This window comes from Hylobates moloch, unplaced genomic scaffold (genome assembly GCF_009828535.3).
Source record: "Hylobates moloch isolate HMO894 unplaced genomic scaffold, HMol_V3 SCAFFOLD_22, whole genome shotgun sequence".
In the NCBI taxonomy this organism is placed as follows: domain Eukaryota; kingdom Metazoa; phylum Chordata; class Mammalia; order Primates; family Hylobatidae; genus Hylobates; species Hylobates moloch.
The window spans coordinates 36,034,691-36,048,106 of record NW_026652297.1 but is presented as its reverse complement, the minus strand read 5'-3'; the positions used below and the strand labels follow the sequence as shown (position 1 = coordinate 36,048,106).

Sequence of the window (13,416 nt, the reverse complement as noted above, 5' to 3'; positions counted from 1 at the left end):
CCCAATCACTAAGCATTAAGATGATTTTTACATGTTTTTCTTCTAAACAGAAGGTCAAAGCACTATCGTAAAGATTAAAATTACACTTCACCTCCAAAAAGCTAGTTTTTAAAATGATACAGAAGTAATTAACATGGCGATAACAGCATAAATAGACTTACTCAACTATGAGATCTAATACCACACACAGAAAGTGATAACCCTTCAGTAATTTTATGGAAGTTTTCAGGGATGATCAAGAATTTTACACAACACTGGGCGCGGTGGCTCACACGTGTAATCTCAGGACTTTGGGAGGCCAAGGCAGGCAGATCACTTGAGGCTAGGAGTTCAAGAACAGCCTGGCCAACATGAAACCCTATCTCTACTAAAAATACAAAAATTCTCGACTTGGTGGCAGGTGCCTGCTAGTCCCAGCTATTCAGGAGGCCAAAGTATGAGAATGGCTTGAACCCGGGAGGCAGAGGTTGCAGTGAGCTGAGATCATTCCACTGCACTTCATCCTGAGAGACAGAGTGAGATCTTGTCTCAAAAAAAAAAAAAATATTACATGAAGTATTCAAGGAGTTTTAACTCTCATATTCTGAACTCTCCCCTCCAAGAGATACATTCTTCTGTTTCCATTTATTTTGTTTCATTTCTTTTACTACTAAAGATAGTTTGTGGGGGCTCTATTCAGGTGTAAACTACCATAATTGTGCTATGGAAAACCCAAACTAGATGAAGATCAATGAATAACAGAGGAAGAATATTGCATACTGACCAAAAGTCAATGTTAATGGAGCACAACATTTAACAATTGATGAGATACCTAGTACTTCCACTTCTAATAGCTTTGTTTGTTTGTTTGATTGATTGATATACTTTCTTGGAAACTTAGATAAGCCTCACAGAAACAGCCGGGAATTTAGCACTGCTAGCAACACAACAAAATGGACACTCGAAAGCTAAAAAGCAAGTTGAGTCAGTTGGATGCAGAAGCCCACCAGGAAGGTTGGGGATGGGGAAACAGGATGTTTCAGACAGAGAAATTAGCACATGCAAGGTAGCAGAAGTAACAGGATGAGTGAGCATTACATGTACAAGTATCTGAAAGATGTTCAGGAAGGCCAATTGCAGAGAGATAAGAGGTAAGAGAGGGGTTCAGACCTTGTACAGCTTTTTAAACTTTAGTCAAGAATTTAGACTTAATTCAAATTGCAAAGAAAACCACTAAAGGATGTTAAGCAGAGACATGGCATGATTAGGATCCTTGTTATGTTGTTGCTTAATGTAAAAACAACACAAATTTAAAATAGTCATGCTCTAACTTGTTCCATTTTCATTAGGAGAAACTGATTGTGTCTGGAGTTGCATTTGAAATCCCATCTTGGCTTAAGAGGCGCTTTTCCCCATCTACTGGGAGTCTGAGTGTATGCCATCCCCTCAGGAGAGGAAAGCCATGATGCAGTTAACTTCACAATTGCACAATTTGCCATGTAACTGCCAGTGCTCCCTTCACAGTATTCGTGTTGACCTAGTTTTAGCTGCACAGTTTATAACAGTGATAATTTCATTTAGTCTTCCCTCCACAACATCAGTTTGTTTGCGTTGCTTTTATTTCCTTGGTATTTTCTGTTCTGTTAGGATTTTTTAAGTTTAAATTGCTAACCATTGAATATCCTATGTGGGCTCCAGTAGTAAGCATACTCTTAAAAGAACATAATCATTATAAAAGAAATTAACAAGGGCAGACACACAACTGTATGACAGTGATTAAGGCAGAGAAAATGATTTACTTGTGTATGCTAAGGTAACCAATGTTATCCTGATGTTAACTATTAAAATCATCAACTGTTGGATTCATTTAACAAAATGTGTCATTCTAGTATAAAATGAGTGCCCATTTGGGGTTTTAGTGATGCATAGAAATATCTGTCTTTTTTTTTAATTTTATTATTATACTTTAAGTTTTAGGGTACATGTGCACAATGTGCAGGTTTGTTACATATGTATACATGTGCCATGTTGGTGTGCTGCACCCATTAACTCATCATTTAGCATTAGGTGTATCTCCTAATGCTATCCCTCCCCCCACCCCACAACAGTCCCTGGAGTGTGATGTTCCCCTTCCTGTGTCCATGTGTTCTCATTGTTCAGTTCCCACCTATAAGTGAGAACATGCATAACGGTAATTACATCTTTTTATTTTCTAGACGATGCACACTGCTTTCGGGAAATTTTATCAGGCAGATGGTAAAAGATGTTCCTTTGCCAGGATTTCCCAATGGCCACACTGTTGACATGATTTGGGCCACATCATTGTTGTGGGGCTTTCCTGTGCACTGGAGAATGTTTAGCAGCATCCCAGGTCTCTACCCACGAGATGCCAGTAGCACCTCGCCCCAGTCGTGACAATCGGAAATGCCTTCAGATCTTGCCTAATAGCCCCTGGTTTCTGAGAACCACTGCCCTGAACCAGCGCAGTGACTGATGCAGTAGCTACAATAGGTGGCTTTACTGCAGGAGTGGCTGCAGGAATGGAGCTGAGTCAGGTACACTGAGGAGTATTTGAGAGGAAGGGACATCTGGATGGGTGACTGATAGGATGTGGGAGACACTAGAGAAAAGGAAATGAGGTTGACGGTGAGGTTTATGCCATGAGCAACTGCATGGCGCCATCTACTGAGCTAAAAGAATAAGAGGAGGAGTAGGATGGCGGATATCAAAATCATGAATGTAATTTATTCATGTTGATTTCAGATATCTAAGGCATACCAAAATCAAGAATTTTATTAATAATGCAAACGTTTGGGACAATTTTTTTGTTGTTTATCGACTTTTTATTTTTGTTGTCTATTTAACAGCAAGTACTTTATTCTAGATAGATGGCAATTTTTAAATTTATATTAGGAAACAACCATGCCACGAGCAAATGTTTTTGCCCAGGCTCTTTTAAATGTATAAATGGGCCAGGCGTGGTGGCTCATGCCTGTAATCCCAGCACTTTGGGAGGCAGAGGTGGGCGGATCACCTGAGGTCAGGAGTTCAAGACCAGCCTGGCCAACATGGTGAAACCCCATCTCTACTAAAAATACAAAAATTAGCCAAGCATGGTGGTGGGCACCTGTAATCTTAGCTCTTTGGGAGGCTGAGGCAGGAGAATTGCTTGAACCCAGGAGGTGAAGGTTGCAGTGAGCTGAGATCGTGCCATTGCACTCCAGCCTGGGCAAGAAGAGCGAAACTCTGTCACCAAAAAAAAAAAAAAAAAAAATGTATAAATGGACACTAGTATCTTTTTTCTTTTTATTCTAAATGAATTTCAAACTTGCAGAAATATTGCAAGAATAGTGCAAAGAATTCCCGTGTACCCTTTACCCAGATCACAATACTGAATATTTTGCTAAATGTGACTTTTTGTTTTTGAAAAAAATGTCAGACTTACAGAAAAATTTCAAGAATAGTACAGAGAATTCTTGTATACTTGTCTGTACTCTCCCTCAATCTTATGAGTTTACTTGCTTTATCCTTCTCTCTATTAATGTGCATATTTTTTTCTGAGCTATTTGCAAGTAAGTTACAGGCATCATGTTCCTTTACTCCTAAATGAACCATGTGTATTTTCTAAAAGCAAGCTCAGTTATAAAAGTCAGGAAATTAACATGGTTGTTATAATACTGTCATCTAATCTATAGACCTTACTCAAATTTTTGCCCATTCTTTTAATATTGTCCTTTATAGCCAAAGAAAAAGAAATTTAGATCTAGGATCCAGTTTGGGAACTGCATTTTCTTCTCATGCCTGACCTTGGTGTCTTTAAGTATACATCTTTTTCTTGTTTTTTTTTTTTTTTTTTACTTTTATTTTAGGTTCAAAGGTACATGTTCAGGTTTGTTATATAGGTAAACTCATGTCACGGGAATTTGGTGTACAGATGATTTCATCACCCAGGTACTAAGCCTATGCCTAATAGTTATTTTTTCTGATCCTCTCCCTTCTCCCATCCTCCATCCTTAAGTAGGCCCAGTGTCTGTTGTTCCCCTCTGTGTCCATGAGTTCTCATCATTTAGCTCCCATTTATAAGTGAGAACATGTGGTATTTGGCTTTCTGTTCCTGAGTTAGTTTGCTAAGGATAGTGGCCTCCAGCTCCAACCACGTTTCTGCAAAAGACATGATGTCATTCTTTGTTATGGTGTATATGTACCACATTTTCTTTATCCAACTGGGACAATAATTTTAATGTCCAATTTTACTGTTGTGATTCCTAATCTATTTGCTAGGAATTGCTTACTCAGATTCTATCTCTAGATTTCTTCCTCCATCAACTCTGCAACTGTGAACATGACTGAGAATTTCACTTTCAGCCCTTTTCTCCATATGCTTTTTTCCAACCTTAGATCTCAAATATCATTACCGTGCATAACATTATAACCCGTCTATTAATGAATATTGTAACATTAATTACCTCAGGTAATTAGTTTTGTACATGGCACAAGCACACAGACACACACTTCTTTCTCAGCACACCTGAAAACATTTGAAATATAGAATAAATATTTTTGTTTAAAACCATGGCAAATTTAGCTAGCATTTAAAAAATGCCTACTATATGCCCATAAAAAATAAAAATTTTGGCTGAGCGCAGTGGCTCACGCCTGTAATCCCAGTACTTTGGGAGGCTGAGGCGGACAGATCACGAGGTCAGGAGATCGAGACCATCCTGGCCAACATGGTGAAACCCCATCTCTACTAAAAATACAAAAAAAAAAAAAAATTAGCTGGGCGTAGTGGCCATGAGTTCTCATCACTTAGCTCCCACTTATAAATGAGAACATGTGGTATTTGGCTTTCTGGACCTGTGGTCCCAGCTACTGAGGAGGCTGAAGCAGGAGAATGGCATGAACTCAGGAGGCGGAGCTTGCGGTGAGCCAAGATCGCACGACTGCACTCCAGCCTGGGTGACAGAACGAGACTCTGTCTCAAAAAATAATAATAATAAAAATAAATAAAAATAAAAATTTTTAAAAATCATAATATTAGCAATATCATACATTATGTGAATAGACTCCACTTAGATACCCAGTCTGTAAAACCCAATTACCTTATTGATAACAATTCTTTATCCCTTTCCCACGACAAGGAACAAGAGGCCCTTAGGGGCCCTTAATTCTAAGTTCAACTTCCAAGCATTTTCTTGACCAGTACAAGCATTTAATCTCATAAGCGGTCAGAAATTCCTTTTTGTCTCTACTTTGGTCAAACTATAACCTCTCTTCTCTGTCAGTCCTGGCTCCATCTCCCTCCTTGCTGTATTTCCTCACTCACAATCTTTCAGGAAGCCACTGAATGACACTACCTACATCTTATGTGGCCTGTTTTCTGCATGCAACACTCATGTTGTATAAATAGGAGATATTGCAGAGGATGGGAAAAATCTTTTTGTTGTTGTTGTTGTTATTGTTTTGTTTTTTTCTTTTTTTCTTTCCTCCACTGTTTTTCAAGGATGTGTCTGATAGGCAGTTCCCATTCCCAATAACCAAGCTTCCAACTATTTCCTAGAAGGTAATATGCTTCAGATCTGTGTCTGCACCCAAATCCCATGTCAAATTATAATTCTCAGCATTGGAGGTGGGGCCTGGTGTGAGGTGACTGGACCATGGAGGTGGTCTTTCGTGAATGGTTTAGCACCCTCTCCTAGTGCTGTTCCTGTGGTCGTGAGTTCTCCCGAGATCTGGTTGTTTAAAAGTGTGGAGCACCTCTTCCTCTCTCTCTCTTGCACCAGCTCTGGCCATGTAAGATGTGCCTGCTTCCCCTTCCACCATAGTTGGAAGTTTCTTGAGGCCTTCTCAGAAGTTGAGCAGATGCCAGCATCATGCTTGCTGCACAGCTTGTGGAACCATGAGCCACTTAAACCTCTTTTCTTTATAAATTACCCAGTCTCAGGTATTTCTTTATAGCAATGCAAGAATGGAGTAATACAGAAGGCAATCCTAAATTATTGTCTCATCATATGGGGGATTAACTCGGAAATCTACATCTCTAGGTTTGACCTTTCTGCTGCATCCCACTCTAAATTTGCAAATCCCTGCCACTTACCTGAGCCTTCATCACCTCCTCCCCACTCCTATAAGTTTCCATTCTCCCAACAAATGGCACCACTTTTTTCTCATTTGCTTAGGCCCCAAACCTTTTATGCATCTCCACCACCACCACACCCAATCTGTCAGCTAATCCAACTGGCTCTACACCAAAAACATTATCTGGAATCTGACCACTTCTTGCCACCACCATCACCACCTCCCTAACCCAAGCCACCACCATCACTTGCAAGAGCTTTCTCATTGGCCTCACCACTTCTGCTCCCACTTCCATTGAGTCTATTCTCTTCTGTGACCAGAGTGACTTTTTAAAAATGTAAATCAGAGAATCTCTTTCCCTTGCTTACTACTCTCTAGTGTCTTCCCATGTGCTCAAACTTACTTAGGTTGAAAGACCCTACAAGTTGACATCTCTGCTTGTCCCAGTATGAACTCATTCTCTCCCTCTGTCACCCTCAGCTTTACTGACTGGGTGCTTCCTGAACATGTGTGGCTGGTTCCCACCTTACCCCCTTCCCACCTGTCATCTCCTCTGCCTGGAGTTCCTGTGCCTTTTGTGACTGGCTGCTTCTCATCACTGAAGTCTCCATTTGAAAGTCTTCAGAAAGACCTTTCCTGACCATTCTAATTAACAGTTCCCCCACCCCTAGTCCCTCTCTTTTCATTCCCTTGTTTTATTTTCTATTTGGCACTTGTTAGAATCTGGAATTTGAAATTATCATCTATTTTCTGCCTGGTTCTCCTTCTAGAAAATATGCTTTTTGAGAGCTAGGGCTTATCTGTGTTTTTTGAGCCTCTTAGTTTGTTTTGTGTTGCTACAGAAGAATACCTGAGATTGGATAATTTATAAAGAAAAGAGGTTTATTTAGCTCATGGGTCTATAGGCTGTGAAGTTCAAGGGCATTACTCCAGCTTCTGGTGCAGGCTTTTGTGTTGTATCACAACATGGCAGAGAAAGTCAAAGGGGAAGCAGATATGCGTAAAGAAACAAAACCTGAGGGGGCATCTTGGCTTTACAACAACCCAGTCTTGTGGGAACTAAATTGTGCCTGGGAGAACTAACCCAGTTTTGCAAGGGCAAGAACTCACTCGCTACCCCCAAGAACAGCATTGAGCCATTTATGAGGGATCCACCTCCATGACCCACACATCTCCTACTAGGCCCACTCCCCATCCTGAGGATCAAATTTCAACATGAGCTTTGTTGGGAACAAACAAACCATATCCAAACCATAGCACCTCTGTATTCCCAGCACCTAGAAGAGGGCCTGTCACTTATTCATTTGTTAATAAATAAACAAATAATTTTAAATAAATTAAAATGCCACAGATAGTTCAGGCTCAACAGTTTCAAATTCATCTCATTTTCCTTCTTCATCAAAATTGCTCATCCACCTAAATTATCTGTTTCAGTTAAGTGGCATAACCTTCTACCTTGTGATAACAAATATGGAATCTTTTAATTCATATTCAGTTGCCTACCAAAGCCTTTTCATTCTACCTCTAAAATGTCTCTGAAATCTACATCTCACTTTCCCTTCTCAGACTATTCAACATGTAAACTGGCCCCCTAATGGGTCATTCGCTTCCTGATGGTTCCATTCTCTAGGCTACCCACAAAATTACCTTTCATAAAATGTAAATCTTGTAATGTTTATTTTCTTCTTAAAAAGGGTTCCAATTACCCACATACAAAAAATCTAAAACTCCTCACCATGACTTTTAAAACTATTCCCAATCTTGTCCTCTATTTTTCAGCTGTGTTTCTATCTCATTTTTAAGCTCCATTTCCATGTACTGCCATACACTGTGTGCCTACCTCCTACTATTTCTTTAAAACATCATACACTTGAGGCCAGGTGCAGTGGCTCACACCTGTAATCCCAGCACTTCAGGAGGCCGAGGTGGGTGGATCGCCTGAGGTCAGGAGTTTAAGACCAGCCTGGCCAACATGGTGAAACCCCATCTCCAGTAAAAATACAAAAAATTAGCTGGACATGGTGGCAGGCACCTGTAATCCCAGCTACTCAGGAGGCTGAAGCAGAAGAATTGCTTGCACCCAGGAGGCAGAGGTTGTAGTGTTCCTAGATCACGCCATTGCACCCCAGCCTGGGCAACAAGAATGAAACTCTGTCTCAAAAAAAAAAAAAAAAAAAAAGCTAAAACATCATGCACTTGAAAATCTTTCTGAATTTTCCTCAAGCTATATCCACAAACTAGAATTCCCTTTCCTCTTCCTTCCAGGCAGTGAAACCCATTTATCTTCTTCAGATCTAAATCAAATGCCACATTCCCTGTGGAGTTCACTATCCTATCTGTGAGAAATTAATAACTCCTTCCACTGTTCTCTGGCAGCCCTGACATAGGCACTTCCATCACAGCACCTAACACCATCAGACCTAGAGTAAAACAACTTTGTATGTAGCATGCCTAGTAAATTATGAGCATCTTGAGGGATAGAAACTGACTTCTTCATCTTCGTAAGTGTCCCATGAGGCCTGGAAAATTATCCGAATATATATGCTTTTAATAGATATTTGTTAAATTAAAATAAAGGAATAGATAAGCCTCTGGGGTAATCTGAACTGTTGACTTTGAGGCACGTTTATTTGCTAAAGAACAATAGTACTAGCGCTAGCTAGTAGAATAAGGGGACAGCAGAGTTGTCAGGGTACCCAAATGATTAAATGACTGTTACCAAAACAGGTGTTTACTCCAATAGAGCATAAGACTCTATTAGAGTAAATTAACTAGTGGCCTAATTCACTTTTAGGAAGCTAAGAAGCCAAGAACAACTCCTCTAACTTTCCTCAGCGGGTTACTGTATGTGACTGAGAAGCTTGAAAATAAACTGGCTGGGCACAGTGTTTCATGTAATCCCAACAATTTGGGAGGCCAAGGAGGGAGGATCACTTGATGCCAGGAATTTGAGGCCAGCCTGGGCAACATAACAAGACCCTGTCTCTACAAAACACAAAAAATTAGCTGGGTGTGGTGGTGCACTCCTGTAGTTCCAGTTACTTGCAAGGCTGAGGCAGGAGGATTGCTTGAACCCAGGAGATCAAGGCTGCAGTGAGCTACAATCATGCCATTGCCTCCAGCTTGGACAACAGAGCAAGATCCTATTTCAAAAAATAAATAAATACATAATAAAAACCAACAAAACTAAGGGCTGCAAAGAACTAAAAAAAAAAAATTGCTCCATCAAAGTTGCTCCCTACCCTAGCCTGAATATTTGTGCCCCCAAAATTCAGTTGAAATCCTAACCCCCTATGTAATGATACCACAAGGTGGGGCCTGGCCCCAAGGAGGTCATAAAGTTAGAGGATTTATGAATGCGATTGGTTCCCTTCATGAAGGAGACCCCAAAATGCTCCCTGGCCTACTGTACCATGTTAGGACACAGAAAAGACAACTGTCTATGAAGCAGGAAGCAGGGCCTCACTAGACACTGAATCTGCCAGCGCCTTGATCTTGGACTTCCCAACCTCCAAAACTGTGAGAAATCAGTTTCTGTGGTTTATGAGCCATGCAGTCTGTGGTATTCTGTGACAGCAGTCCAAATAGACTAATATACTCCCCTAATGCAGAGGAGCACCACGATGAGGAAACAAATAAGACTTCATTCTCAACTGACCATCCTATTAGAGAATACATTGTTGGCCAGGTACGGTTGCTCATGCCTATAATCCCAGCACTTCGGGAGGCCGAGGCGGGTGGATCACCTGAGGTCAGGAGTTTGAGACCAGCCTGGCCAGTAGAGACTGGTGAAACCCCATCTCTACTAAAAGTACAAAAAATTAGCCGGGCATGGGGGCACAGCAGTCTGTGGTTCTAGCTACTCAGGAGGCTGAGGCAGAAGAATCGCTTGAACCTGGAAGGCGGAGGTTGCAGTGAACTGAGATTGTGCCACTGCACTCCAGCCTGGGCGACAAAAGCGAAACTCTGTCTCCAAAAAAAAGAAAAAAAAAAAAAGAAGAAGAAGAAAAGGGAAAGAAAAAAGAAAATACAGTGTCTTCCTTCTCAATGCCAGCTTCCTGGGTGCTGCTGCTGTCACAGCATCCCAAATCCTTGCTTAATTTTCTCACAGTCTACCTGAATGCCAGTGTATATTCCCACAAGAGAACAATCAAGTTCTATTTGTAAAAAGCCAGGGAGGGAGGGCATTGTTCTTTATGTCCCTAAGCCTTCATCCTTACACCCTCAGATAATACTATTCAAGGGAAGAAAGTGAAAGGATCCACCCTGTGCTCTCAAATGCAAAGTAATCACAGAAAAATACACTTACCTAAAGTTGCTGAATGACACAAGTCTCTTAGATGCTGTTGCTTATTTTTAGGTGTTGCCGTGATGCATCTAAATACAAGCACAGTAGCTTGCAAGAAGCTGTGATGTGGTAGAAAGAGCAGTGATCTCAGGGATCTGCCACTAGAGAAATGTGGGGGTGAGTGGCTTCTGAATCACAGCTAAGATGAGAATCACACAGCCCATCACATGTGGAAATGGGGTAACAGATGTGATGGCACCTTTGATCCTAGAGCCCAATCTAAATGTTAAGAATCACTACAACAACTTTTGTTGCCTTCCTGAAAATTAAATAGTAATCATAAATTTGTGGTAGAGAAATAGACTATTTTATACTTGTCTTGTACCAGATAGAACATCAAATTCCTAAACCTCTAGTAATTCCTAAACATCCAAATCCTTAAACATGAAAAAAATTTACAGTGTATGAATTCAATAAGTTTATCAATTGCAATTACATTTATTTGAAAAAAAAACCAACCTATCATATTGGTAAGTAGAATATACTTTCTGCCTTTTTGGTGCCCCTGGGGGTTGTTAATTTTCTGATAAATTAAAGGGTACATACTTATTTTCTTTATCAATTAAAAAATAAGAAATCAATAAGTATGCTAGTTCTTGCTTTTTTTTTTTTTTCTTTTTTGAGACAGGGTCTCACTCTGTATCCCCATCTGAAGTGCAGTGGCATAATCTTGGCTCACTGCAGCCTCAACCTCCTGGGCTCAAGTGATCCTCCCACCTCAGCCTTCTAAGTAGCTGAGACTACAGGCACATACCACCACACTCTGCTAATTGTGTTTATTTTTTGTAGAGACTACGTTTCACTATGTTTCCCAGGATGGTCTTGAATTTCTGGGCTCAAGCAATCCTCCTGCCTTGGCTTCCCAAAGTGCTGGGATTATAGACGTGAGCCACTGTGCCCAGGCAGTTCTTGCATTCTTAACAATAAATTAGGCCTCTTGATCTTTTTTATTCTAATAATATCCATCGCTAAGTATTAGCAAAGATCAAGTTGAAAGGCAAGTCATGTTATTCAATAAATAGGAAGACCCACTCCTATCTTATTCTGTTACTGGCAATTGCATCTGCCTATGACATAATCATATCACCTGACACACACTAAGCACAAATCATTTGTCAAAAACTATTTGAAGTTTTCCACACATATTAACTCATTTGTATTGTATGTACTAACTGTGAACAGTTTTCTATTTTAACTAACTTGGAATAATTTTCTTTTTATGACTTTATATTTTGTTTTGTCTACAATTTTGCCATTCCGAGAGCGAATGAGAAATGTTTTCACCTACCATCAAAAGGAAGTTCCATTCAGCAAAGGAGACAATCAGCAGAGTGATAAGGCAACCTTCCAAATGGAGGAAAATATTTGCAAACCACATATCTGATAAGGGATTAATTTCCACAATATATAAGGAATTCCTAAAACTCAATAGCAAAAATAATAATAATAATAAATTTAAAAATAGGTAAAGGACTTGAATAGACATTTCTCCAAAGAAGACATACAAATTACCAAAAGGTATATGAAAGATGCTCAACATCGCTAATTATCAGGGAAATCTAAGTTAAGATGACAGTGAGGGCCAGGCGCAGTGGCTCATGCCTGTAATCTCAGCACTTCGGGAGACCAAGGTAGGCAGATCACCTGAGGTCAGGAGTTCGAGACCAGCCTGGCCAACATGATGAAACCTTGTTTCTACTAAAAATACAAAATTTAGCCGGGTGCGGTGGCGCATGCCTGAAGTCACAGCTACTCGGTAGCCTGAGAAAGGAGAACCGCTTAAATCTGGGAAGTGAAGGCTGCAGTGAGCTGAGATCATGCAACTGCACTCTAGCCCGGGTGACAGAGCAAGACCCCATCTCAAAAAAAAAAAAAGACAATGAGATATTACCTCATATATCTTAGGATGGTTATTATCTAAAATAATAAGTGTTGGTGAGGTGGCGGAGAAATTGGAACCCTTGTACATTGTTGGGTAGAATATAAAATGGGGCAGCCACTATCAAAAACAGTGTGAAAGATGCTCAAATAACTAAAAACAGAACTACTATACTATCCAGCAATCCCATTTCAGGGTATATCCTAAACAATTGAAATCAGGTTCTCAAAAATATACCTACATTCCCATGTTTATTGCAACATTATTCACAATAGCCAAGATTTGAGGGACGAATAGATAAAGCAAATGTGGTATATCCATACAACAGAATATTATTCAGCCTTATAAAAGAAAATCCTACCTCTGGTGACAACATGGATGGACCTAGAAGGGATTATTCTAAGGAAGTCAGTGATGGAAGGATGAATATATGATTCCTCTTATAAGAGATATCTAATATCATCAAAGATATAGAAGTAGACAGTAGAATCGTGGGGATGAGGGCAGGGGATATGAGAAGTTGTCATTTAATGGGTATAAAATTACAGTTAGGCCACATATGGTGGCTCACGCCTGAAATCCCAACACTTCAGGATGCCAAGGCAGGAGGATCACTTGAGTCCAGGAACTCAGGACCAGCCTGGGCAACATACAGAGACTTTATCTCTATTAAAAAAAAAATTTTGGGGTGGAGCCAAGATGGCCGAATAGGAACAGCTCCAGTCTCCAGCTCCCAGCCCCAGCGACACAGAAGACGGGTGATTTCTGCATTTCTGCTTGAGGTACTGGTTTCATCTCACTAGGGAGTGCCTAACAGCGGGTGCAGGACAGTCGGTGAAGCGCACTGTGCGCGAGCCGAAGCAGGGCGAGGCATTGCCTCACTCCGGAAGCACAAGGGGTCAGGGAGTTCCCTTTCCTAGTCAAAGAAAGGGGAAACAGACGGCACCTGGAATATCGGGTCAGTCCCATCCTAATACTGCGCTTTTCCAATGGGCCTGGAAAACGGCACACTAGGAGACTGTGTCCCGCACCTGGCTCGGAGGGTCCTATGCCCATGGAGTCTCGCTGATTGCTAGCACAGCAGTCTGAGATCAAGCTGCAAGGCGGCAGCGAGGCTGGGGGAGGGGCGCCC

At 40.8% G+C, this 13,416-nt stretch overlaps 1 long non-coding RNA gene across 3 annotated transcripts in view; it reads right to left on the bottom strand.

Moving 5' to 3' along the window:
- Positions 1-13,416, bottom strand: part of LOC131382308 (uncharacterized) — a 207,170-nt gene that overhangs the window by 173,451 nt on the left and 20,303 nt on the right. The gene's annotated exons all lie outside the window — the stretch shown is intronic.